General features: G+C 40.5%; 1 long non-coding RNA gene across 1 annotated transcript; it reads left to right on the forward strand.

Annotated features, from left to right (window-relative positions):
- Window positions 1-6,225: 6,225 nt before the first annotated feature.
- On the forward strand, window positions 6,226-23,184 carry LOC127294176 (uncharacterized). The gene is made up of 2 exons (XR_011742924.1): window positions 6,226-6,494; window positions 22,725-23,184. It is a non-coding gene; the product is annotated as an uncharacterized lncRNA (long non-coding RNA).
- The last annotated feature ends 4,577 nt before the right edge of the window (window positions 23,185-27,761 follow it).

Below are 27,761 nucleotides of genomic sequence, written 5' to 3' on the forward strand. Positions count from 1 at the left end.
TCTTGGGGATAATATTCCCTCTCGTGTCTATTGACATAAAAGACATGTCGAGGTTTTGAACCAAGTGCTCTCTTTCTCCTTCAGGTATGTTTTGCAACCTTGATCTTGCTCTATTCTGAGCTTCCCTGTGGCTATCTCCCGAAGTTCCAGATTGTCGACTCAGCTCTGCCCTTCGCCTGCTTGATGCGGAGGCTGCCTCCCTTCTTCTGTTCAGAGCAGCTGTCTGTTTTTCCAATTCCCTCGCAGCTCGCGCGAGCCTATATTGATATGCTTGCAATTCTTCGGGCGTAGCTGTTGTGGCCATTGGTTCTGAGCCATCCATAGCTCTTGCGGCTCTATCCCATGCTGCTTGCGGGAGTTGAACCCTAACACGAGGCGTAGGTCCGACATATTTGTTGCCTAGACCTCGTCGTAAATCAGAGGGATCGACGTATGGATTTCCCAAATCGTCGAAAGCCTCAGACGTTTCCTCCTAATCGCGGCTTGGCTCTCCGATGGCATAAATCTGATGATATTTTGTATTCAGATCTGTGCTGGGTTTGGTGACACCATCATAAAGATTGGTGAAGACCTTGCCCACTGTAGTGGATTTGTCGATGAAGTTGAAGCTGTCGACACTGCTCGAGTCATCGCTTATATAGGAGTCCGCGGATGACTCGAAGGACATGTCGCTGAAGATCTTGGCGAGCTTTTCGCTTGACCTGGTGCTGATGAAACGTGGCGATGAAGTCTCCTCTTCGCCTGACTCGATTGACGATGTTGAACTTGAAAAATCGGAATCGACCGCCGACAATCCCGACGAGATCGGAATTTCGAGACGATACGCTCCCTCTTTCTTGACGCGAAAGTGGAATCTTCCGAACATCATCTCCATAGGCTCCTCCAGATACGCATATGCATCCAAATGGGAGGGCGGGTGAGGAACAAAATCGACAGGACCAGTTGCGATCTGTTTACCTCGATCCATCGCGTTGCTTGTTGTTGATGAAGTCGATGATCTTGAACGTGCCATCGAGATTAGATCCTTGACGCCTCTAATCCCCACAGATGGCGCCAATTGACAAGGGATTAACTTGTCAATGCCTACGGGTTGTAGACTAGGGTTTAGTTGGAAGTAGAGGGCAAGTAGATCTCGAAGGTTTCAGCCGAAAAGTACTCGACGATATGAAAACTAGGGTTTGTGAGACAATGATTCGATGCTTTCTTTGTCCCTCGACTCCCCCTTATATAGGAGGTGGAGCCGAGGGATTCGTATTGTACAAGTTACAGAGTCCGGGAGGGTTTCCAACTCATCCCGCAAGATTACAAATATTATCTCCTAATACAACTCTAGCTTTCCTTAATAACAACTTGGGCTTCCGATTCTTCTTATTCTTCGAGTCGTGGGCCTTCAGTAAACCCTGGGTACTATCTTCAGCAGGCCCATTGGGGATGCCTATGTCAGCGGCCGATGCGCCGGCGGCTGATGCGCCGGCTGCTATGTTGGAAGCAGCGACAGGGGCCTGGACGGGGGCAGCGGCCGATGCGCCGGCAATGGGCATCTCATTCTTGTCCATCGCCGACGGTTTTCTTCAGGGTTTTTTCTTCGGTTGTGGAGAAGATGATGGGACAGGAGAGGCGGTTGAAGTGAGAACGTGCGTCGAGGGAGTGAAAGAGGGGCTCTATAAAGACGAAGGTGGCGTGTACCGCAACACGCGTCCGCTATGCACGGCTGCAGCGTGCACCGCGACACGAGTATAACCCTGGGACGTTTGGTGTAACCAGTTATAACCTCGGGCCTTATACAGAAATTTTATCTGTACTCAGTTTTCCCCTCGAGTACTTAGACTGGCAAGTGCAATATACTCACTTTTACCCTCAAGTAGCTGGTCAACAGAGAGTCAACAAATGAGATTAACATATCTAATTGAGGCATTTCATGCACAAAAAAATTCAAAAAAATAAAAACATAGTGGCACCTACCCATGGAGTCTTCCTACGCAACCTACCACCAAGAAAACCTTAACAAACATATATAAATCAAGCTTTACCACAAATTGCCACTTCTCAGAATCACTAGTGTAGCTATGAAGATGCATGGTTTTCCACTCAAACCCCTTTGCGAAACATCTTCCCCAAAAACACAGTTTGTCTAAATGATGCCATAATTGTCACACTCGTGTATATTTGAATTGCAAATAATTTGATGTAGCCCAATATGAATTATATTGTACAAAACACCCATTTTTCATTTTGTAATTCTTTTTATTTGAATCCCTTAGTCTATTTACTATTTATGTGCCCTTGGATTGTTAGTACTACTCAGTTTTGCCTGTGACAAATGCTCTCAGAAGCCCAAACTTATCCTCATTGGTTGAGCCGTTGTCACACGGATCGACTCCACGAACCGTTGATCAACTGATATAACGGGCAGTATACCCCTCCCCATCTCTTCGTGGCCACCCCCCTCTCTCTCTTCGTGGCCACCCCTCTCTCTCTCTGTCGGTGGATGCATTATTATCACCCCTCTAACAATTATCAACTATCTTTTGATTTCCTTTTTCTTTTAGGGGATATAGTTTTGGCATATAGTTTCGGTAATTTGAAATGGCCCAAAAGTGGTATAATTTTGGTATAAACATGAGGCATACATATTTGCGGATTTCGGTGAATGCATTATTGTCACCCCTCTACAATTATCAACTATCTTTCGCTTTCCTTTTCTTTTAGGGGATATAGTTTTGGCATATAGTTTCGGTAATTTGAAACGGCCCAAAAGTGGTATAATTTTGGTATAAACATGAGGCATACATATTTGCGGATTTCGGTGAATGCATTATTGTCACCCCTCTAACAATTATCAACTATCTTTCGCTTTCCTTTTCTTTTAGGGGATATAGTTTTGGCATATAGTTTTAGTAATTTGAAACGGCCCAAAAGTGGTATAATTTTGGTATAAACATGAGGCATACATATTTGCGGATTTCGGTGAATAGATTATTGGGAGCCCTAGATTATTTGTCACCCCTCTAACAATTATTGGGAGCATTCCAATATAGTTGGTAATTTCGGTGAATGCACACACTAACTATGAAAACAACTACAAGTACATGTAACTGAATAATGAATTTGTAACAAGGTATCCCTTGTAACAACTTCTAGCGCCTGGTGAGCAATGATAAGAATCCGATCGCAATTATACAACAGAAAAAACAACCAGCCATCAGATTAGCTTGCTTCTTCAACTCGATTAGCTGCCTTAACTTCTTGTTCATTTTCTTCAGTTCTCCCTTCACTTCCACCAGTCCTGCATTGGGAGCATTAGGCATAATCGGAACGGCTCCTCTCTCCGCCGCATTCTCTACAGCAAGTCCCCCCTCCCAAATTGCGCTCCCCAATAGCGCCAATTGATTCCTGCAATTGAAGCCTCTGAACGTACACATCGATCCACTCGAAATGCCTGCATTTCTTCAGGATCTGAAAACAAACAACGGGAACCCTAAATCCCAAATTCGAGGGAATAGCAAGAAAATCGAGAGAAAACAGAGAAATTGGAGCGAGATCTAACATTATCCCCCTCTCTATATGGCAAGCTCTCGCATGCAAGGAACTCACGTCCACGGTTGCCGTTCTCGTCCGTCTTACAGATCGACCGCTTCAGAGTCTCCTGGCGTGGGCAGTCAGGGCATCTTGTCAAAGGCACGGGTCCATACTGCGGCCATGAAGAACGGGAGGTCGAAGAGAAACTAGACATCACCCGCCTGCCGGAGAAGGACTGCCGCTGGCGGAGAAGAAGAACAATGGGGTGCGGGGAAAGAAAGGGGAAGCAATGGCACGAGCACGGGCGCGGGGCTGGCTCGGGCTCCCATTTTGCAACGGTCACCTGGGTAAGCTGTGGGTCCGGCGCACTAACGTGGACAAGTTATGGGTCCCACGATGATCTGGATAAGTTAAGACGTGTCCACTGCGGGGCACCAACAGCGGCCCCACTTGCCAGCACCAACCAACGTCAACTAAACGGGAATCCTCCGTCCGAGCTCCTTCTGCGGGTTTCAGACAAGGTCTTGGGAAAAACTGAGAAAAAACTAAGGGGCTGGGGAAAACTGAGCACAACTAAGGAGCTAGGGGCACGAAAATAGAAATCCCTTTACTGTTTGGTACTATTTATTGCTCAATTTGGCATTTTCATAGCTCCTAAAAAATTTGAGTTTCAATTTGAACAACTGCGTGTCTATAAAACTCTACCTTCTCAACATAATGCATTTTTCTTAAGTTTTCTTTTGAACTTTCAAACATAATTTTTTTGTGGTTTTCGGCAGTTGGTTTCCACCGGATATTTTCTCGGCAGCATGCATGCTGCGGAGGATGTAGGAAGGCATCTGGACATGAGGCAAAGGAATAGACGAGGCATATGGCATTTGGAAGGAACCCGAAGAGGTTTGATTTTGAGGCGCATGCGGGCAATAACATATTTAGGCGCCGGTAAACAAGGAGTTAGTTTCTATTATAGAATCAACAGAGAAATCCTTATATTAGAGACAGCTTAAAAAAGCAAACCCACAAAGATATTAGGTGGCATCGGCTTAAAATTCAACGAACTCCGTTATGTTAGTATTGCGGCGGCGGAAGATAACGATTACTCAGGCAGATCATGTATTTCTGCGCAAATTTTGTCTTCAATACTCGATTTAATTTGTAGTCTGGATATGACGTAGCATGTCCTCGCAGTATCATCCTTTTTTTCCAAAAGGAAAACGGGACCTTAACATCTGCACTGAGAGCTGCATACAGCATATATGATACTATGTATGGCGCTATAAATGTTTTGCGGCTGGGGGGGGGGGGGGGGGGGGGGGGTGGGACACAAGTTCCCCTAGCCGTGGAACGTGCAGAGGCACCTACGTGAACAGGATAAACATACGTTTGAGAGAACAGCATATGTAGTTTGACCTTTGTATATCGTACCTTAATCTACGGAAGACATACGGTATCTAGCTATGCCTTTTTTCTACAGAAACTTGTTTTGGTGGACAGTGATTCGGCTATGTGGTCAATCATCTTGCACTATTCCACGGATCGGTTCGAACATTACCGGTCTGCAATTTTATTGGAAAGAGGAACATTTCCTAACGCATAAGATAACAACGTTGTTACTAGTCTTAACAGGTCTTCATGTAGTCATCTTCTTTATTTTCATTATGGGATCCAGAGTGGTCTTCCTCGCAATAATAGACATGTCGGATGGAAGGTCCCTAAAGTTGCCTAGACTTTATTCCCTCCAAAAGAATTATACTACGGAAAATTTGCACATTACTTAATCCAATGACCAACAAGGTTTTAGCTGGCATAAATGCGAAAGTAGGATGAGGAAATTAAGCAAGAACGTTAACTAGACAAACAAGGCATGGGTTCCGTTGAGTCTCACACGCCACCATGTAACTCGCTGATGTCCAGCATATGCTCATGGGAAGCTTCTGTCCTCCACAATTCTTATTCCCTTGCGAGAGGTGAGTACGTATATTCTAGTTGATCTAACAAAGCATTCCAATGTAAACTCTTTATCAGTGAAAACAGCATGTGCAATTTTAGTACTAATACATTCGTAGATCAATCCAGATTTAGATAGTATATGTGCTTATTACTTTTTTTAAGGGCATCAGATGTACTGTAGATATATGCCACTACACAACATTTCGCAACAGAGGCATGTCTCAGTGGCAAGCGTGCTGACTTCCACTCCCATCAATCTGGGTTTTACTCGTCGTTTAGTTGGTGATAAATGGGACTCGTTGGTGCATTTATACCGCCAACTAATGGAGGTATGGTTGAATGATGGGGTTGATTATTTTGTTTGGAAATTGACTCGTTCAGGTGTATTCATAGTAAAATCAATGTATGCGGATTTAATGAATGGTCACACTCATCTTTTATCTCTAAATAGCAACACCCACTATCTGATTTTCTTGGCCTGTGGTGAAGCCACGTCACCCCCTTTTCCTCCAAAACCACCTGTTCACGCACAACGTCGTCGCATGTCGTTTCTGCTCGCTTCTCGCTTCCGAATGACTTGGGCTTCCATTGCGTAGCCTCGCTTTGGATCGACATGGGCTGCAAAACGTCGACTACAAGACATGGGTTGGAAATCCATCAGCTCGCTAATGGGCTACAAACCGTTTCGTCAGGTCGATAGCCAACTCGCTCGACGTTCTCGCTGCACGTTCTTCCTCAAAAAAAAAAAAACACCGAGACTTTGTTCGTCTTCCTCTGCCACCGCTCAAATCCGTTCCCCTCCCCACGAATGTGCCGCCGCAACTTAAGACTCATTAAACAGCTGATAAATCCGAGCACTGAAAACTGCTAAATGGAGCTCATGTGCCGCTGCCACTGCATCCAGCTTAAAAAGCAATCCCGGCTGCCATTCGCATCCACACCAAGCACCCTCCTCAGTCCTCACTGCTGCCCCGTTGTTCTCAGACCATCTTCCCGAGATCTGGATGCCGACGGCCGACCTCTAGGTAGTGTCGATTTGTCTTCGTCTCAAGGTGGTACTGGGTGGATTTGACCCATCGCGTTCCTCATCCGCTCTCCTTCCAGGATGCAGCTTGGATTAATTTAGGAACTCGATGTGGCTATGGACAATCTGATCCAACAGAGAGAGAAGAAAAAACATGTTTCGCTCCTGAAATCCACTTCAGATTGTCATTTTTCGATAAAGGATGTTTTATTACTTTGATAAGCAATTACATCCAGCCTCTGCATAACCAGGATGCACACAGCTGTTTCAATTGTCCAGAATGAGCAATAAATGAAAAAAGGCGAAATACATATCGAGACGATAAACTATATAATGCCTAAGAAGAGTGTGGAGCTTCAATCCGTAGACTATGCTGCCACCCATGTCGGGAAAAAGTATCCCTCGCCGTAGCCTATTACACTCATATTACATCTCTCAGAGTGGTACAACAGAAACATATGCGAGTCCAAGGTATGTCTATAGAAGTACACACGAGCTGTTTACATAAGATCAACACAACCTCCTACTTTACAGTGAGGTAAAACTTCAATTAAAGCTCCAGAAGAACGACTCGTAGTCTATCCTATAACTATCACTATCTTTAGAGATGCTAGGCTTGCTATAGAATTCTAGCTATTTAGGTGCTAGGATTAGGGAAAGGTTCCCTTCTATTACTAGTCTAGGTTTTCATTATAGCTGATGCAGAAGTTGACTCCATTGACTTCTTTGATTGGATTCTTCATCTTGTTGCAGTTGACTCCCTTGTCTTCGAGTTCCACGGTAGTTTCTACTTTGGTGCCTTGATCTAAGAAGGGGGTTCAAACGAGATAGAATGAGTACGAGCGTACTCAGCAAGTTCATATTAGGAAATATGTGTATCATGCACTAGCTACAGCCACAGACCAGAAAGTCATAGGCGAATGCAAGTTTTTGTAAACATTTCTTCAAAAGGTTTATTTTATTCTGAAAACTATGCCCGTCAGTCTTCACAGGTTGACTAGAACTTCGTGGAGTTCCTTTCCTGCCGCGTTCGCAGTTCCCTTCCCGGAACAGGGAGTGACAGTCACAATTCTTGATACCTTCTGCAGAGGTGCGTTACTTTACCCCACAAGAGATCTTAACCATGTTGCCGGCCGAGAGTATGTCCCCGTCCACACTTCCTTTGGTGTGAGGCCCAGTATAAGATCCAAGCCAATCACTGGCTTCTCCGCGACCCTGCAAACCCACCCTTTTGTCCAACCGTACACCTCCAGTAGATTTCCCCCGATAATACGGCTTTACTCATGGTGTACTCCGGACAATCCATCATAGATCGTAGAGCCATCATCACTAATGGATGGGGATTTAAAAGGCTATCCCAACCTACGGCAGTGCCTCCAACACCCCGCCGGCTCTACCAATCCGTTGGCGTGCAGAAGGGAAAAGATACAGCTGACTTCCCCAGAGCCATTATAGATCTTATGGATAACGCGATATGTACGGCGCTAGAATCACTGGACGGCATTGGTACTTAATCCTAGGGTGATATAACCCATGCAATGGAACCTCCACCATATCAACACATACCATGGTTCCATTGCCCACCACATAGTCATATTCATAATTGTAAAATAATACTTTGCTTTTCAATGCATGAGTGATAAGTATAGTACTTTGCATATAGTTTGATACAAATAATCAAATGACATGAGCAAGCGATGAACTTGCCTTTCTTGACTGCAAGATTATGCAGGCAAAAGCTTCGATATGTGATAACTCCAAATTCTGAAATACCATCATCGTCCGGTAAGGACAATGTTTAAAGAACTGGCAAAGATGCTATAATGCATAGTATGAGATGCAATCGTCCCGAGCGTAACTTAACCTCGATGATTTAGGATGTATGAGTTGTAAAGATTTCTTTAGGGTGTGTTGCACTTTTAGAATGGTTCTCAAACAAGGTTCTTATTAGGGTTTGGTGATATTAGGATCATATCCAAGTGATATAAGACATCATAACAATTACACACATAAAGAATAGTGGTGAAATAATATATAAAGAACAGTTGTCAATTTTAAGTTCTACAGAACATGGTTGATGATTACTTATACTATACTTCAAAAGAATAACTTTTGAAGAACATGTTAGTTAAGAAATAATGAGTATTTCAAAGAAGAACTATGGCTTCTATGGTTTGATTGACATTTGTACTTCAAAAGAATAACTTTTGAAGAACAGGTTAAATAAGAATATGAACTACTATACATAGGAGCTATGTAACTCTAGGGTTTACTATTGAGTTCATTTAGTTATACTAATATAAACTAGTTGGGTTCTTAAATAGAATGGGTTTCTATATAGCAAGTATTAGTAGGGTTATTACTATGGTTTCCCATATACATCATATCAAAGGATGGTTATTTAAGATGGTTCTATAAATTAGCTATTAGGGTTTACTATGGTTTCACAATTGTTTTACTAAATAGTCTCTAATGGTTTCTAAGCTAAGTGGCTTATCATTTCCTAAGTAGGGTTTAGTTGAATAGGAGCATGTGATGTGATTTGTTACACAAGGTTGATACTAGGGTTTATCATTATGGTTCTACTAGGGTTTGATGATTGAGGTTGATCTTAATGGTATGGTATATAGGATAGTGGTCAATGGTACTAATTCAATTAACAAGTTAGGGTTTATACCTAGGTGGCACTTAGGAAATCATATAGGTTTTAATTAAGAACAGGAACATGAAATGACAAGCTCATGTGAATTGGTTTTATGTTGATGGATCATGATTATGCATTCATTGGTTACTTATCAAGGTTCTACAAGTAAAGTTGAAGTGGCTATGATCACATGGCTAAACCCCTAGGGTTTTAGGTCTGCAACTACTATGGATGAACACATGGAATAATGAGTTCAAGGTTCTTATTCAAATTGAAACTAGGGTTTCTAAATTATGGTACAACTCCTAAAATGATGATTATCAATATAGGTGTGGTTACTAATTACTTTGAAACAACATTAGTAATGGTTTGATATTTTATTAATTTTCACAAGATTTAATAATTATGGTAACTCCTATTTTGGTTTAATTAAGAATCAGGGTTTAATAATTGTTATTAGGGTTTAAAATAATTAACTTGTTAACTAAAGATGTTTAAGTAAATAAGTTTTGATTTACCAAAATAATATTGGCTTATAATATTTTCTTGAGTTATTACTTATTTAAAGAAAATAGAAAATAGTAATTTGCAAATTAGGGTTTATGAATTACCACTAATAATTAAGTTAAGGCAATTATGGTAAATAAAATTAATCCTAAAATTTTACTTAGTTACTGAATAGTTAAAATTTAATTTTTGAAACTTCATTAATTATTGAATTCAAATTGTATTTTAAATAAATGAAATGGCATAATTAATAAGATTAAAAATAGGTGAAATTTTATTTTGACACACATTTTTGTTTTATATTTTATTTGAGTAGAGTTTATTTTTGTGAGCATTTTGATATATTATTTGCATTTTTCTGAGTTGAAATGAAATTTCTATGATTTTGCAAAGTTTCATCTATTCTTGGTTTTTAAAATTAAAGAAAAATGCTAAAGATACCGGTTCACTGCCTAACCCTAGAGACAGACAGGTGGGACCTTTGACCAGTCAACTGCCACGCGGGCAGAGGACCAGTCAAAGTTTCTGACGTGGCGGGGAAACGTCCCTCTCGCCGTCGGCTTGACGCCGGCGAGCAGACGAGGACGGCGCCGCCCATTTCTGGCTCCCTGAGATGCGCGGCTAGGCCTATTTGAACGAGGGCGACGAAACACAGCTATTGGTGGTGATGATTGGTGCGGGGACTCACCGGAGCTTCGTCGGAAACAATGGCTTGCGGCGGTGCTCTCCGGCGAAGAATCAAACGCGAGCTACAGATGATGCTAGGGAGGACGAATGGGTTCGGAAGATGCGCAAGCTCACCAGGAATATGATGAGACCCTCGGCGAAGCTTGAGATGGTCGGAGACGAGCACGGCGTCGTGGATTCCGACGAACTTCCGTGGAAGGAAATTCCAAAATTAGCTCGATTGGTGAAGCTCCTTCTCGATTCCTTCTACCAGAATGATCAGTGAACTCGTGCGCTTCTAGCCATCCACTTGATAGACGCCGGGGTGGCCTCCATCGACGGCAACGTGATGAACTCCGGCGATGTACTGTGGAAGAGATCGGGTGATAGAGAGCAAATGCGAGGTATTTGAGTGGTGAGGTGAACAAGATGAGCACGGCGATCCTCTTGGTGGTCTTTATAGGGCTGGAGGTGGTCGGAAACGACGACGAACGTCGGCGACGAGCGGTCCAGATACGGCGGTGCTCTCTGTTAGGGTTTCTGTGCGGGAATCTTGATGCTTTGACTGGCAGCGGATGCAGATGAAGTTCATCTCGACTCTGGAGTGGCGAGTGGCGTCCGGCGGTGTCCTTATCCTTGTCGAGGAGGTGGCAGAGGCTCCTCCGTCGAGCTATCGTCGCTGGGAAGGAGAACGAAGCCCCTTTTCTTCTATCTGCCGAAACGGTAAGGTGGGCTGTTTGTTCGTGGGCTGGGCCGAGTTGATGGCTTCGGGCTGCTGAGGTGCTGGGCTGCCAGGTAAGTTTCCCTCCCTTTCTCAATTCAAATGTTTATTTTCTGTTTTTTTATTTGTTGTTTGAATTGAATTTGAATCTGGTTAATTTTTGTAGGTTTTTAAATATGTGAATCTTAATAGAACTTGATAGTGCTACTTGCTGCATATTTGTTCTGTTCAAACAAATATTTAATATTTGATTGTATGGATGCTTTGGTGAAATATAAATAAAGTAGATATGGGTTGGTTCATAATTTTATGTGAGTTATTATTTCTAGGGTTTAAGAAAATGGTTGAACAAACTCTATAATTACCAATCTTGCTTAGCAACTTCTAGCTTAAATTATCTCAGATAGATCCTATGCTCATCATGGTTAACTCAACTACTTATCTGAATACTATTTTATTTGGTTCACTCAACAAGGTATTTGGATAGCAAAGTAAAATAGGGTATTGGTTTCATTCTACTCACCAAAGGCATTTAGTCCTAAGTATAGATGGCTTGGTTTATATTTGTGATCCATGATACACAAGTTAGGACATAATATTTTATGTGGAATTGATTCCATATGACAGGTTTAGGGTTTTGGGAATACTTCACTATTTGAAGTATGAAATAGGCATGAGGCATGGTAGGGTTATAATTATAATCCAAGTTAATCCATGGGTTGGAATTCAAATGTAGTTTAGAGTTTAAGTAGTGATCACTAATGTGATACACAACTAGGATTAAAATATGAGCATAAGATTTAGTTATGTTTCACTAATGGAACATGGCTCTCATCTACAAGATTAAAGGTTGGTTTAAACAAGTAAGATGTAATACTACTCTAAAATTCTCTAGGATAGACATGGCTATGGTTAGCATCTATAATCTCTCTCACTTCTAAATGTCTTGTAATAGCCTAAGGTCCTACTCAAGATATGATGATATGATCCTCTAAATATATGGTTTGCCTAGGAATTCTACCTTGGTATTTTCTGTAGCTTGTTCTTCAGGAAATCTGATAAACCTACATCTTGTGGTATGCCTCCACCTCCTAGCTTCTTCATCTTGATCCTAGCTAATTCACATGGAAGGTCTCAAGTGTTTGTTCCCATGTATCATGGTACTTGATGAGCAAATGGATGAAGGGTGTGGCTCTATTTATAGGCTTGGGCAAGCTCTAGTATCATGACACATAGATGGTGACTCTTGTGTTGGGTTGATGAGTAAGGTGCTTGGGTGTCATGCCCTCATCCATAGCAATCCTTTGAGCATGAGGTGGCATAGCTTGGAAAGCAAGTCATGTAGATATTTTCATCCTATGTGGCAAGATCATTATCCTCTCATATGATTTATTTTTGGATAGCCAAGTGGCATTTGCTACTAAATATCTTGTGGATGGTTTTATTATTGTGGATGAGTCACTATATCATATTGGATTGGACTTATATTATAATATTGATCAAAAGATCAAGGTTGAAGGTTATTCCTCAAATTTGGATAGTTGGTGTTTGATTTCACCAAGGCATGATCATATGAGTTTCAAAATACCCATAGTTAGTTTTATTCAAATAGTTTGAACTATAATTTGTAATGTAAATGGATTTAGTTTTATGATATTCCATGTATTTAATAAGTTATGATTTAAATAAGAATGTGTGGCTTTTATGCACTTTAGACCCTGTGGTGTACCCTATTTGGTAATAAGTTTAGAAGGGAATTAATTTACACCCAAAGGTAGTTGCTAACTTTTAAGTGTTAATAAGTTAGGCTTTGATTCTTAAAGAATGTGTTGATATAAATCTAATTCTATTTGATCTAATCCATAGATCAAATCATATCTACCCAAAACAAGGTTTTAGCAAAGATCACAGTGAAGTTTATAGCGCTTGACTTGATGATCTACTTCAATTCCATCAAGTCAAGTGAAACTTCAGTTACTGTGGTAAGTTTTATTTGAAAGCGCGAAAATCCCCCGGATTTTCTATGCATGAATGCAATGCACACTTTGGTGTTCTCTCATTTTTTTGCCTCTAAACCTGGGATATTACAGCCTCTCCCCCTTAAACTGAACTTCGTCCCGAAGTTCGAACGCTCTCATGTTTCGGAATGTTGAAATGTCTGGAACAGATCACCATCCTTCAACTCCATGGTGATCACATTATATATAATTGAATATATCCCTAGTCCAGATTCTTCCTGGAGTCTTCTGTTGTCTGGCACTGGTACTTTCTTCAATTCTATGATTTCTTCCAACACTCTAAGCTTATAGACTTACTCTCCAAAGATTATTGAATTAAACATCTTATTGTGTTAATGGACTTTACTAATGGTTGTGGTGACATCTTCCTATTTGGGTACTTAAAACTTGGTTCTACCAACTGCGGTAATCCAGCTGCGATGTAATATGGCACTATGGTGTACCAGCTGCGATGTCCAAACCTTAATTCTAAAAGATTCATTTAAAGCAGGGTATTGTTTTCCCTTACTACCATCACGAAAGTAATGGTACTTCGTAAGGTATTTACAATAGACATGGTCCTAGTTGTTCAGTCCTACGAATGGATTAGACTCATTTAATCCATTCAATCAAGGCTTCTAGTTTATACTAATTATCTTCCTTTTGGTTTCTTTAGGTTCCATGAAAGGAATCTTTTTAATAGGCTTATGTTTTAGTAGGGTCAAAGTCCTTTGTATAGTATCTTCTTAGGCTTTGATTGTCCTCCGATAACTTCTTCATCCAACTTCATTATCTTAGACTTACTTGAGCTCTCTTGGTTTTGGAGTAATTACAATTTCCCACTCAAGTTAAGATCTAACTCTTACTTCTTCGAGATATGAACCTCGGCTTCTGGTCTGACAACCTCCTGAGAGTACTTTTATATGGGTAGTTCCCAACAACCTTATAAAAATAAGATCAGATTTCCTCTCAGTTCAGACCTTCTTCTTGGTCCATCATACTCCGAATATCATATTTTAATACTTCTCCTTCAGCCTGCCTCTCCCCCTTGGAGTTTACTAATGATCTTCAAACTTCCTTTCTTCTAATTATTAAACTCCAAGGTTAGATAGTTGGTTTAAGTCTGGTTTATATTTTGTACCTTTCTAAGGTCTCACGAAGAATTCTTTGCGGTGTATTCACACAGTTGTGGGTATCCATTATGAATCCTCCGACTAAATATTTACCAACTACGAGATACCAGCTGTGAAATACTAGCTGCGGAATCCCCCTTTCTTTTAGGGTAAAGAAATGTTCAGGCGGTGGGCTATCTGGTACCAGCTGCAAACTACCTAGTACCAGATGTGGCTTATTGGATACCAGCTGTGGCTATGCTATGGTTTTAGGCAATATCTACCTACCAGTTGTGGCTACTTACATAGTTTTAGTTAAGATATACCTCACTTCACATACTTTTTCTTCCTGATTATCCTATATCAGCTGCGGTCTTATTATACCAGCTACGACTTCACTTGTCTATTTTCCTTCTTCTAGGGTTTGTTTTGCAAGAAAACCACTTGTTGACACTATGAAAATAGTATTATAAGTGACTTCACTTGCATTCCCTTCTTCCATAAGGAATATGGCTCCACTTCTACTGCTCCATATTCACTATTTTTCTCACTTCCATGATACTTCCATGTTGAAGTACTCCTTGTTTAAGGATAGAAGTGAGTTTTGATTAGTCCTTCCTTTAGAGTATTGTGGTTGCTTCCCACAATTTTACTTCCTTCTTCAAGTGAACCTTCATCTTATCTTCAAAAATCTTCCGAATTCGTCACTTCCTCACACGAATACCTTTACCCTCTAGACCTATAACATCAAGTAAGAGCTTGATATTGCAACATGCATTTGCATTTCAAAGTCAAACTTCATGTATGGATCTAGTCAATCAATGAAGATTCAAGAAAATCCAAGAAAATCAGCTTTGTGTTTATAATACACATCCTTATATGCCTGAATATAATAATTGGGTAAGACATCCCTAAACATCAGGATCAGATGTGTAGTATATAACACCACATAAGATAGGTTTAGGTTGTGATACTTAGCACAATACGTGATTTTCTACTATTTGTCTCAACATTTATCTTAATTGCACATTTGCAATAAGACAAACTTGAAACAAAATGGCCTGGGATAGTTGAAGTTAACCTAGTTTTCTTTGGAAGTACTAACAAAATAGGCTACCATATATATGTGATATTGAGGACTACTTCCTATAATACAATTAGTTCTAACATGTCTATTCTAAACACATGATTGTTTAGAATATACCACATATAACTCTTGGATCTCTCTATGTGATATGCTCTAAATAAGCCTTCTTTAAACTACGGACTATGGTTCTAACATACTTGACACAGTTTCCAGGATTTTAAGGCCTAAGCTTTCGAACTATTCCCTAAATCCTACTCCTTATCATCCTTTTGTTATCGTACTTATGATGTTCTACTCCATCATACCATGATTCTCAAGTGAATCATATATGAGTACCAATTTTATCATGAAAAGTAAACTTGTATAACTCCTATCACTCTTCCTTACCTCCTATGATTGACTCATCATAGACATTTACTACCTTATATAACTTATCTCCCTTACTTAACATCAGTCATTTGACATTTTTAATGACTCTTACTTAACTATAACTGGCATTGGTATACTTATTCCAATAGGATATCTTCCTTATGGTTGTATCCTCTCTTTGGACTACCATGTATTGTATACCAACTGTGGTCTACTACCACCCATTATCTTAAGCTTCAATGGTGTTCTAATTAGTTGGAATGAAGCCATATAACTAACTAACTTAACTTAAGAAAGATAGATAAGAAAGATTGACTCAAGTGTGTCAGGATTATTCTCAAGTGAATACCCATCTCAAGTCAAAAGAATAGTTGGTTTAGCATAGTTGACTTAGCTAAATCACTTCCTATAGACACTACCAAACCTAAAGGTCTCCTTTAAAGGGTTTTAATCCTAGGGTCAAAGCATTTGCTCTGATACCAGCTGTGGTGACCCAGCGTACCACTGCATGGTGTAGTACACAAGTCGTTGACATAACACAAGTGAAACACCGTTCCACTCATATTACATCTCTCAGAGTGGTACAACAGAAACATATGCGAGTCCAGGGTATGTCTATAGAAGTACACACGAGCTGTTTACATAAGATCAACACAACCTCCTACTTTACAGTGAGGTAAAACTTCAATTAAAGCTCCAGAAGAACGACTCGTAGTCTATCCTATAACTATCACTATCTTTAGAGATGCTAGGCTTGCTATAGAATTCTAGCTATTTAGGTGCTAGGATTAGGGAAAGGTTCCCTTCTATTACTAGTCTAGGTTTTCATTATAGCTGATGCAGAAGTTGACTCCATTGACTTCTTTGATTGGATTCTTCATCTTGTTGCAGTTGACTCCCTTGTCTTCGAGTTCCATGGTAGTTTCTACTTTGGTGCCTTGATCTAAGAAGGGGGTTCAAACGAGATAGAATGAGTACGAGCGTACTCAGCAAGTTCATATTAGGAAATATGTGTATCATGCACTAGCTACAGCCACATACCAGAAAGTCATAGGCGAATGCAAGTTTTTGTAAACATTTCTTCAAAAGGTTTATTTTATTCTGAAAACTATGCCCGTCAGTCTTCACAGGTTGACTAGAACTTCGTGGAGTTCCTTTCCTGCCGCGTTCGCAGTTCCCTTCCCGGAACAGGGAGTGACAGTCACAATTCTTGATACCCTCTGCAGAGGTGCGTTACTTTACCCCACAAGAGATCTTAACCATGTTGCCGGCCGAGAGTATGTCCCCGTCCACACTTCCTTTGGTGTGAGGCCCAGTATAAGATCCAAGCCAATCACTGCCTTCTCCGCGACCCTGCAAACCCACCCTTTTGTCCAACCGTACACCTCCAGTAGACTTCCCCCGATAATACGGCTTTACTCATGGTGTACTCCGGACAATCCATCATAGATCGTAGAGCCATCATCACTAATGGATGGGGATTTAAAAGGCTATCCCAACCTACGGCAGTGCCTCCAACACCCCGCCGGCTCTACCAATCCGTTGGCGTGCAGAAGGGAAAAGATACAGCTGACTTCCCCAGAGCCATTATAGATCTTATGGATAACGCGATATGTACGGCGCTAGAATCACTGGACGGCATTGGTACTTAATCCTAGGGTGATATAACCCATGCAATGGAACCTCCACCATATCAACACATACCATGGTTCCATTGCCCACCACATAGTCATATTCATAATTGTAAAATAATACTTTGCTTTTCAATGCATGAGTGATAAGTATAGTACTTTGCATATAGTTTGATACAAATAATCAAATGACATGAGCAAGCGATGAACTTGCCTTTCTTGACTGCAAGATTATGCAGGCAAAAGCTTCGATACGTGATAACTCCAAATTCTGAAATACCATCATCGTCCGGTAAGGACAATGTTTAAAGAACTGGCAAAGATGCTATAATGCATAGTATGAGATGCAATCGTCCCGAGCGTAACTTAACCTCGATGATTTAGGATGTATGAGTTGTAAAGATTTCTTTAGGGTGTGTTGCACTTTTAGAATGGTTCTCAAACAAGGTTCTTATTAGGGTTTGGTGATATTAGCATCATATCCAAGTGATATAAGACATCATAACAATTACACACATAAAGAATAGTGGTGAAATAATATATAAAGAACAGTTGTCAATTTTAAGTTCTACAGAACATGGTTGATGATTACTTATACTATACTTCAAAAGAATAACTTTTGAAGAACATGTTAGTTAAGAAATAATGAGTATTTCAAAGAAGAACTATGGCTTCTATGGTTTGATTGACATTTGTACTTCAAAAGAATAACTTTTGAAGAACAGGTTAAATAAGAATATGAACTACTATACATAGGAGCTATGTAATTCTAGGGTTTACTATTGAGTTCATTTAGTTATACTAATATAAACTAGTTGGTTTCTTAAATAGAATGGGTTTCTATATAGCAAGTATTAGTAGGGTTATTACTATGGTTTCCCATATACATCATATCAAAGGATGGTTATTTAAGATGGTTCTATAAATTAGCTATTAGGGTTTACTATGGTTTCACAATTGTTTTACTAAATAGTCTCTAATGGTTTCTAAGCTAAGTGGCTTATCATTTCCTAAGTAGGGTTTAGTTGAATAGGAGCATGTGATGTGATTTGTTACACAAGGTTGATACTAGGGTTTATCATTATGGTTCTACTAGGGTTTGATGATTGAGGTTGATCTTAATGGTATGGTATATAGGATAGTGGTCAATGGTACTAATTCAATTAACAAGTTAGGGTTTATACCTAGGTGGCACTTAGGAAATCATATAGGTTTTAATTAAGAACAGGAACATGAAATGACAAGCTCATGTGAATTGGTTTTATGTTGATGGATCATGATTATGCATTCATTGGTTACTTATCAAGGTTCTACAAGTAAAGTTGAAGTGGCTATGATCACATGGCTAAACCCCTAGGGTTTTAGGTCTGCAACTACTATGGATGAACACATGGAATAATGAGTTCAAGGTTCTTATTCAAATTGAAACTAGGGTTTCTAAATTATGGTACAACTCCTAAAATGATGATTATCAATATAGGTGTGGTTACTAATTACTTTGAAACAACATTAGTAATGGTTTGACATTTTATTAATTTTCACAAGATTTAATAATTATGGTAACTCCTATTTTGGTTTAATTAAGAATCAGGGTTTAATAATTGTTATTAGGGTTTAAAATAATTAACTTGTTAACTAAAGATGTTTAAGTAAATAAGTTTTGATTTACCAAAATAATATTGGCTTATAATATTTTCTTGAGTTATTACTTATTTAAAGAAAATAGAAAATAGTAATTTGCAAATTAGGGTTTATGAATTACCACTAATAATTAAGTTAAGGCAATTATGGTAAATAAAATTAATCCTAACATTTTACTTAGTTACTGAATAGTTAAAATTTAATTTTTGAAACTTCATTAATTATTGAATTCAAATTGTATTTTAAATAAATGAAATGGCATAATTAATAAGGTTAAAAATAAGTGAAATTTTATTTTGACACACATTTTTGTTTTATATTTTATTTGAGTAGAGTTTATTTTTGTGAGCATTTTGATATATTATTTGCATTTTTCTGAGTTGAAATGAAATTTCTATGATTTTGCAAAGTTTCATCTATTTACTGGTTTTTTAAAATTAAAGAAAAATGCTAAAGATACCGGTTCACTGCCTAACCCTAGAGACAGACAGGTGGGACCTTTGACCAGTCAACTGTCACGCGGGCAGAGGACCAGTCAAAGTTTCTGACGTGGCGGGGAAACGTCCCTCTCGCCGTCGGCTTGACGCCGGCGAGCAGAAGAGGACGGCGCCGCCCATTTCTAGCTCCCTGAGATGCGCGGCTAGGCCTATTTGAACGAGGGCGACGAAACACAGCTACTGGTGGTGATGATTGGTGCGGGGACTCACCGGAGCTTCGTCGGAAACAATGGCTTGCGGCGGTGCTCTCCGGCGAAGAATCAAACGCGAGCTACAGATGATGCTAGGGAGGACGAATGGGTTCGGAAGATGCGCAAGCTCACCAGGAATATGATGAGACCCTCGGCGAAGCTTGAGATGGTCGGAGACGAGCACGGCGTCGCGGATTCCGATGAACTTCCGTGGAAGGAAATTCCAAAATTATCTCGATTGGTGAAGCTCCTTCTCGATTCCTTCTACCAGAATGATCAGTGAACTCGTGCGCTTCTAGCCATCCACTTGATAGACGCCGGGGTGGCCTCCATCGACGGCAACGTGATGAACTCCGGCGATGTACCGTGGAAGAGATCGGGTGATAGAGAGCAAATGCGAGGTATTTGAGTGGTGAGGTGAACAAGATGAGCACGGCGATCCTCTTGGTGGTCTTTATAGGGCTGGAGGTGGTCGGAAACGACGACGAACATCGGCGACGAGCGGTCCAGATACGGCGGTGCTCTCTGTTAGGGTTTCTGTGCGGGAATCTTGATGCTCTGACTGGCAGCGGATGCAGATGAAGTTCATCTCGACTCTGGAGTGGCGAGTGGCGTCCGGCGGTGTCCTTATCCTTGTCAAGGAGGTGGCAGAGGCTCCTCCGTCGAGCTGTCGTCGCCGGGAAGGAGAACGAAGCCCCTTTTCTTCTATCTGCCGAAACGGTAAGGTGGGCTGTTTGTTCGTGGGCTGGGCCGAGTTGATGGCTTCGGGCTGCTGAGGTGCTGGGCTGCCAGGTAAGTTTCCCTCCCTTTCTCAATTCAAATGTTTATTTTCTGTTTTTTTATTTTTTGTTTGAATTGAATTTGAATCTGGTTAATTTTTGTAGGTTTTCAAATATGTGAATCTTAATAGAACTTGATAGTGCTACTTGCTGCATATTTGTTCTGTTCAAACAAATATTTAATATTTGATTGTATGGATGCTTTGGTGAAATATAAATAAAGTAGATATGGGTTGGTTCATAATTTTATGTGAGTTATTATTTCTAGGGTTTAAGAAAATGGTTGAACAAACTCTATAATTACCAATCTTGCTTAGCAACTTCTAGCTTAAATTATCTCAGATAGATCCTATGCTCATCATGGTTAACTCAACTACTTATCTGAATACTATTTTATTTGGTTCACTCAACAAGGTATTTGGATAGCAAAGTAAAATAGGGTATTGGTTTCATTCTACTCACCAAAGGCATTTAGTCCTAAGTATAGATGGCTTGGTTTATATTTGTGATCCATGATACACAAGTTAGGACATAATATTTTATGTGGAATTGATTCCATATGACAGGTTTAGGGTTTTGGGAATACTTCACTATTTGAAGTATGAAATAGGCATGAGGCATGGTAGGGTTATAATTATAATCCAAGTTAATCCATGGGTTGGAATTCAAATGTAGTTTAGAGTTTAAGTAGTGATCACTAATGTGATACACAACTAGGATTAAAATATGAGCATAAGATTTAGTTATGTTTCACTAATGGAACATGGCTCTCATCTACAAGATTAAAGGTTGGTTTAAACAAGTAAGATGTAATACTACTCTAAAATTCTCTAGGATAGACATGGCTATGGTTAGCATCTATAATCTCTCTCACTTCTAAATGTCTTGTAATAGCCTAAGGTCCTACTCAAGATATGATGATATGATCCTCTAAATATATGGTTTGCCTAGGAATTCTACCTTGGTATTTTCTGTAGCTTGTTCTTCAGGAAATCTGATAAACCTACATCTTGTGGTATGCCTCCACCTCCTAGCTTCTTCATCTTGATCCTAGCTAATTCACATGGAAGGTCTCAAGTGTTTGTTCCCATGTATCATGGTACTTGATGAGCAAATGGATGAAGGGTGTGGCTCTATTTATAGGCTTGGGCAAGCTCTAGTATCATGACACATAGATGGTGACTCTTGTGTTGGGTTGATGAGTAAGGTGCTTGGGTGTCATGCCCTCATCCATAGCAATCCTTTGAGCATGAGGTGGCATAGCTTGGAAAGCAAGTCATGTAGATATTTTCATCCTATGTGGCAAGATCATTATCCTCTCATATGATTTATTTTTGGATAGCCAAATGGCATTTGCTACTAAATATCTTGTGGATGGTTTTATTATTGTCGATGAGTCACTATATCATATTGGATTGGATTTATATTATAATATTGATCAAAAGATCAAGGTTGAAGGTTATTCCTCAAATTTGGATAGTTGGTGTTTGATTTCACCAAGGCATGATCATATGAGTTTCAAAATACCCATAGTTAGTTTTATTCAAATAGTTTGAACTATAATTTGTAATGTAAATGGATTTAGTTTTATGATATTCCATGTATTTAATAAGTTATGATTTAAATAAGAATGTGTGGCTTTTATGCACTTTAGACCCTGTGGTGTACCCTATTTGGTAATAAGTTTAGAAGGGAATTAATTTACACCCAAAGGTAGTTGCTAACTTTTAAGTGTTAATAAGTTAGGCTTCGATTCTTAAAGAATGTGTTGATATAAATCTAATTCTATTTGATCTAATCCATAGATCAAATCATATCTACCCAAAACAAGGTTTTAGCAAAGATCACAGTGAAGTTTATAGCGCTTGACTTGATGATCTACTTCAATTCCATCAAGTCAAGTGAAACTTCAGTTACTGTGGTAAGTTTTATTTGAAAGCGCGAAAATCCCCCGGATTTTCTATGCATGAATGCAATGCACACTTTGGTGTTCTCTCATTTTGTTGCCTCTAAACCTGGGATATTACAGCCCCCACCCTAAGAAGCAACTTAAACCTTGAATCAACACCGTGAAGCCAATTGCCAATACTTCAGATTGTCCTTATGTTTCTTTATAATTCATTCCCCTCTACTGAATTTGTATGAATGTGTCTTTGCAGTACACATGGCGCTCCTACTAGATGTTAGGTGGATCCCTGTATACAGATGTATTTCATTCTATTTCCGATTTCCCTGTATACAAACTTTTTTATGTAGTCTGAATGATTTTAAATTATCTTTAGGCTTATGTGCACCTAGCAGGATGAAATCCAAATATACATCGGCCTCTCCATCTAATTTCATTGAAACTGGCAATTTAATCACTATATGTTTATGTTTTGGCTGACAGGTTACATTCACACATCACACATACATACCGGATCATCCTTCTGGATTTAATGGTAGCCCCTAATCCTGGAGCGTTGACGCCACTCCGATTGATCATGTAGCACCCCCTCCTGTGTCCCTTTTCTCCAGACTTGATTGTCGGCAATACCATTATTGTGGTGCATTATTGCATTCTCTACAACTCTTTTGAAGCTACGCACTTTTTATTCATTTTGACAGGTCATCACGTGAGGTACAATGGTCTTCTTATATTCTTGGTTTTACTATCATAGGCTCAGCTAGAACCCTCGAACATGTTTATTCGTATTTTAGAGACACCAAAGCATGGTGGAATTATTCAGTTGAGAAGTTCATCATGTTTCTTAACTTCTTGGTTTTACCACAACAGCATGAATTGTATAACTGAGACTGCTCTGGACAACTTGTGAGTGGAAGCATGTATTTCTGTCTTGGTGTGATTACATCGGTTAAACCAATTATTTATTTGATTAGATCATCAGAACAAATTTCCTTTCATAGTGCAATTCTAAGCCTCTAACTGAACCAATGTCGGTCATATACAAAAAGTGGATTTCTCACCAATAGTACAGTCACTAACAATTTATATTCCTCCAATGTTGGATAAATTGTTAGTGCAATCGTTATGTGTTCATTTACATTGATTCCATTGCAGTGAAATTCGAATTAAGAACAATTTCATAGTAGTGGCTCGGTCTCCTCTTTATATCAGTGGTACAATTATCAAACATCCAGATATTTTCTTAGTAGCAGTTTCTTTTTTTGGCTCCATACATGATGGTTAGACAGTCAGCAAACGCTCATATTAGTATAATATAGTTATACAACTCTGACCTCTAATCATTTTGTTTGTGTTTTCATATCATACTAAACAATATAAAATTGGAGCATTGCTTATGTCTTCGGGTGCGTATTGGTCAAGCTTTCAAGGCCTGATCTTAGTTAGATCCAGGTAAACAAGGTTTGAGGACAGATGAATCAAGATTGCACTGGCTTTTAGAACTACCCGTTTGGGTGGCCAATACAGTTCGACAAATTACCACACCCGGGGATGGACCTACATTTAACTTCCTAGGTGCATGGGAGATCAGAGTTAGCTCCTAATCCTATTGAGGCTGTATGTTCAAAAGCTTCTGACACGTGATGCTGATCTCATTGTTGCACAACCTTACAGTGGTGCACCCTACCAAATTGCTCCATGTCTGCCCAGACCGTGGCTCTTAGTTTCACTTCCTCTCGATGATGTTTGCTTCTGAAGGACAAATTTATGAGCTATTGATGAATTATTGTCATGTCTATGTGTGTCAATGTTGTTTTCATCCTTTAGGTATATATTTGAATTTGAAATCATGAAAAAATCCTACAAATAAGGAAATTGCTAACGTCAGCAATTCAATCCTTTTGTAGTAAAATAAATATGTACAACAATTTCATGCCGATGTTCCCGCAGCAACGCGTGGGGAATCATCTAGTTTTCTTAGAAAGTATCTCCGGAAGTTGAAAATACCACTCAAGATTGAAGTTTCTATGTTGTTCCTAAATAAAAGAGTTCTTTTAACACATGATAATCACACTAAAAGGATTTGTAATGAGAGTACAAAATGTTATTTTGACTCAGAGGAGACGGTGAATCACCTTTTTATCTCATGCCCTTTTGCTAAATTAGTCTGGTGTGTTGTTTATGCTACTTTTGATATTCCACCACGAACAAATATTACCAATCTGTTTGGAAATTGACTGAATGGTACTGACACAAAAACTAAGACTAAAATTCACATTGGTGTCTCAGCTTTAGTTTGGTCGATATGGACTTATCGAAATAATACTGTTTTTAACAGAAATGACTCTACAAAAAAATTGCAGGTTATTCATATGGATGTACATTGGATTCAGATATGGTGTTTCCTATCTCGAGAGTATCTGTGGGTATACATGGTTTCTGGATGCAACCGGCTGCTGATAGTTGCACGGGATATCTTCTACCAGGCTACCTATAGCGGCCTACTGATAGGTTAAACGATGTTTAGCATTACAAGATCTTGCGTTCCGATCGATGGTTGATTTTTGTATGACTCTCTCTAATCTGTGATGTGTAAACTTTGAATATTTTTGGTTTTTATAACAAAAGGTTTTGTGCACACAGGTCGGGGCATCCCCCATTTCGAAAAAATGCCACTACGCACATACTGCATGCACAGTTGCACACACCCGTATAATGTTTACTCCTTATCTACGTATATGATTGACGCTAAATGACGTCGATCTTATAGTGTATCGATTTGTAACACGACTAGTCAAGCTCTTGTGAATATGTAATTAGCTTTATCTTGTTAGCACTTAGCAGTGAGTATTCGCAGGACAGGTGTCAAAGATGTGAAATGTGATCCATGATCCATCAGTGGTGTGGTCAAGGCCAACACAAAGGAATTTGCAATGGGGAGGTGAAAGTGATACTACGTCAATACAATTATATACACATTGGGCCGGTCGTTTGCATGCTCACCTGGCTGCAAATGAGACAGCCACCTAGCTCGCCACCACTTGTATCGCTAGTGGCTTTCTCTTACTAATTAGAGCATCTCCAGTCGCGTTCCCTAAACCGTCCCCGGCACCAGATTAAGCGTTTAGCAAACGTGTTTTGTTTCCCGCGTTGGGGGGACGTCGCTCCCTAGTCGCGTCCCCAAACACCCTCCCCAAATAAATATTTAGTACACGAAAATAAAAGTTTTCATTCAAATTTAATTATATATTACAAAGTTTGAATCAAAACTGCTAGATTTCATCTAAACCCTAACCTATTGACCGCCCGGCGGTGCGTTCGACGGTCCTACCCCGTCACCGCCTCCCCTCCGCCGCAGCTCCTGCTGCGCGTGCCGCCTCTCCATGCGTAGGGCGGTGGCCAGACGCCGCTGCTCCAGCAGCGCGTCGTCGCCTGCCCTCCCCTGTTGCGCCGCCTGGAGGGAGAGCTCGATGGTGCGGCGAATCTGCGCCTCTTCGCGGGCACGGACGGCGTCCTGGAGCTTCTTCTCCGACTCGAAGGACTCGACGAGCGCGCGTTGCTAATCGGCCGTCTCGTCCGGGTGCGGCCCATTATCGTCGGACCACTCGAACTCATCATCGTCGTCGTCGTCCTCCTGCTCCACCTCCTCCTCCTCAGCGTCGGCCTCCTCCTCCTTCATTCGCGCCTCCAGGCGCGCCGCCAATGCATCCGCCCGCCTCCCCCAGGCCGCTTCCGTTGCCGCCAGCGCCGCCTCCCGCTGTTGACGCTCCTCCGCCGCCAGCTGTTGCTGGCGCTCCATCACTGATGTCTACGCACACTCCTTTTCCTGTAGACAGTGTTGGGCCTCCAAGAGCAGAGGTTTGTAGAACAGCAACAAGTTTTCCCTTAAGTGGATCACCCAAGGTTTATCGAACTCAGGGAGGAAGAGGTAAAAGATATCCCTCTCAAGCAACCCTGCGATCACAATACAAGAAGTCTCTTGTGTCCCCAACACACCTAATACACTTGACAGATGTATAGGTGCACTAGTTCGGCGAAGAGATAGTGAGATGCAAATGATATGGATGAATATGAGTGACAATAGCAATCTGAATAAAATATGGAAGCGAGTAAACATGCAACGGAACAGTAAACAAACGGAGATTCAATGTTTGGAACAAGGCCTAGGGATCCTACTTTCACTAGTGGACACTCTCAACATTGATCACATAATAAAACCACTCTACACTCTCTTGTTGGATGATGAACACCACTAATTGTGTAGGGCTACAAGAGCACCTCAATGCCGGAGTTAACAAGCTCCACAACATTCGATATTCATATTTAAATAACCTTAGAGTGCATGATAGACCAACGCAATTATACCGAGTACTAACATAGCATGCACACCGTCACCGACAGACTATGAAAGGGGGAATAGATTGCATCAATACCATCATAGTAATAGTTAACTTCATAATCTACAAGAGATCACAATCATAGCATATACCAAGTACTTCATGATGCACACACTGTCAACATTACATCATGGAGGAGGAATAGACTACTTTAATAACATCACTAGAGTAGCACATAGATGAATAGTGATACAAAACTCATATGAATCTCAATCATGTAAGGCATCTCATGAGATCATTGTATTGAAGTACATAGGAGAGAGATTAACCACATAGCTACCGGTACAGCCCTTAGCCTCGAGGGAGAACTACTCCCTCCTCATGGGAGACAGCAGCGGTGATGAAGATGGCGGTGTTGACGGCTTCCGGGGGCAATTTCCCGTCCCGGCAGGGTGCCGAAACAGAGACTTCTGTCCCCCGAATTGGAGTTTCGCGATGGCGGCGGCTCTGGAAGGTTTTCTGGTGTTTCGTCAATCCGTGTCGATGTTTTAGGTCAGGAGGCTTCTTATAGGCGAAGATGCGGAGTCGGAGGGGCTGCGGGGCAGCCACACAGTAGGGGGGCGCGCCCCCTGGGCCGCGCCGCCCACACGTGTGGGGCCCCCAGGGCTCCTCTCCAGTCCCCCTTTGACTTTCTGGAAGGTTCCGGGAAAAATAAGATGTTGGGTATTGATTTCGTCCGATTCCGAGAATATTTCCTTTGTAGGATTTCTGAAACCAAAAACAGCAGAAAACAGCAACTGGCACTTCGGCATCTCGTCAATAGGTTAGTTCCGGAAAACGCATAAAATCATCATAAAGTGTGAAAAAAACATGTAGGTATTGTCATAAAACATGCATGGAACATCAGAAATTATAGATACGTTGGAGACGTATCAGCATCCCCAAGCTTAGTTCCTACTCGTCCTCGAGTAGGTAAACGATAAAAGAATAATTTCTGAAGTGACATGCTACCAACATAATCTTGATCATACTATTGTAAAGCATATGAGATGAATGAAGTGATTCAAAGCAATGGTAAAGACAATGATTAAACAACTAAATCATATAGCAAAGACTTTTCATGAATAGCACCTTCAAGACAAGCATCAATAAGTCTTGCATAAGAGTTAACCCATAAAGCAAT

The sequence above is a fragment of the Lolium perenne genome, chromosome 4 (assembly GCF_019359855.2).
Source record: "Lolium perenne isolate Kyuss_39 chromosome 4, Kyuss_2.0, whole genome shotgun sequence".
Taxonomy (NCBI): Eukaryota; Viridiplantae; Streptophyta; class Magnoliopsida; order Poales; family Poaceae; genus Lolium; species Lolium perenne.